Here is a 1136-nt window from a genome sequence, read left to right as displayed (position 1 = left end):
ATGGGAGGGAGGGGGGGATACAGGGAGATGGGGATGGGGACAAGGGACACAGGGAGATGGCCGTGGAGTTGGGGGACACGGGGATGAGGGGGACACAGGGACGTGATGGGGACAGGGCCATGGGGACACGGGAGGGCCGAGCAGGGGGGATGGAGGGGACAGGGATGGTGACACACAGGGGATGGGGACAACAGGGACCGGGGGACAGGGTGGGGGGGACAGGGGCCAGCACCGGCAGGGGACAGGGCAGAGAAGAGACACTGTCACCTCCAGCCATGGCCACCCGCACGGGGGGACCTCGGGGATGTGGTCCCCTGGGGACCCCGGTATCCCCACTGTCCCTGAGGGTCCCTGCTGTCCCCAATGTCCCCAGGGGGTCCCCAATGTCCCCAGGAGCTCCTGGAGGGTCCCAGTGTCCCCAGAGGGTCCCCACTGTCCCTGGGTGTCCCCGCTGTCCCCAGTGACCCCAGTGTCCCCTGGAGGGTCCCCACTGTCCCCAATGTCCCCAGGGGGTCGCCAGTGTCCCCAGGGGGTCCTAGAAGGTCCCACTGTCCCTGGGGGTCCCCACTTTCCCCAGTGTCCCCAGGGGGTCCCGCTGTCCCAGGGGTTCCGGGAGGGACCCAGTGTCCCCAGGGGCTCCTGGAGGGTCCCTGCTGTCCCCACAGGGTACCCACTGTCCCTGGAGGGTCCCCAGTGTCCCCAGGGGGTCCTAGAGGGTCCCACTGTCCCCAGGGGGTCCCCGTTGTCCCCGGGGGGGTCTCACCCCGCTGCCTCTCGCGGGTCCGGGCTTTGCCGACGCGGCGCCGGGTGACCCCGCTTTTGGGTTTCTGCCGTCGCCGGTCCCCGGTGCCACCATCCTCGGAGGGGCCCAGGGAGGAGGTGACACTGTCATTGTCCGTCACCTCCCCGTTACGGGGGTCCCCCGTGTCCCCCCGCCGCGGCGCCGCCTTCCCGCGGCCGTGCTCCTCTGCAGGGCGGGGGACACATGCTCAGTGTTAGGGGGGGGGACACCCAGACATCCCACACCCCCAGGGACCCCCTCAATGTCCCCATGTCCCCCTGCCATGTCCCTGTGTCCCCCCATCCCCATGTCCACCCCATGTCCCCCCAAACCCCCTGACCCTGTCCCCTTATGT

The sequence above is a fragment of the Calidris pugnax genome, unplaced genomic scaffold (genome assembly GCF_001431845.1).
Source record: "Calidris pugnax isolate Ruff unplaced genomic scaffold, ASM143184v1 scaffold478, whole genome shotgun sequence".
Classification (NCBI taxonomy): Eukaryota; Metazoa; Chordata; class Aves; order Charadriiformes; family Scolopacidae; genus Calidris; species Calidris pugnax.
This window is presented reverse-complemented; position numbering follows the sequence as displayed.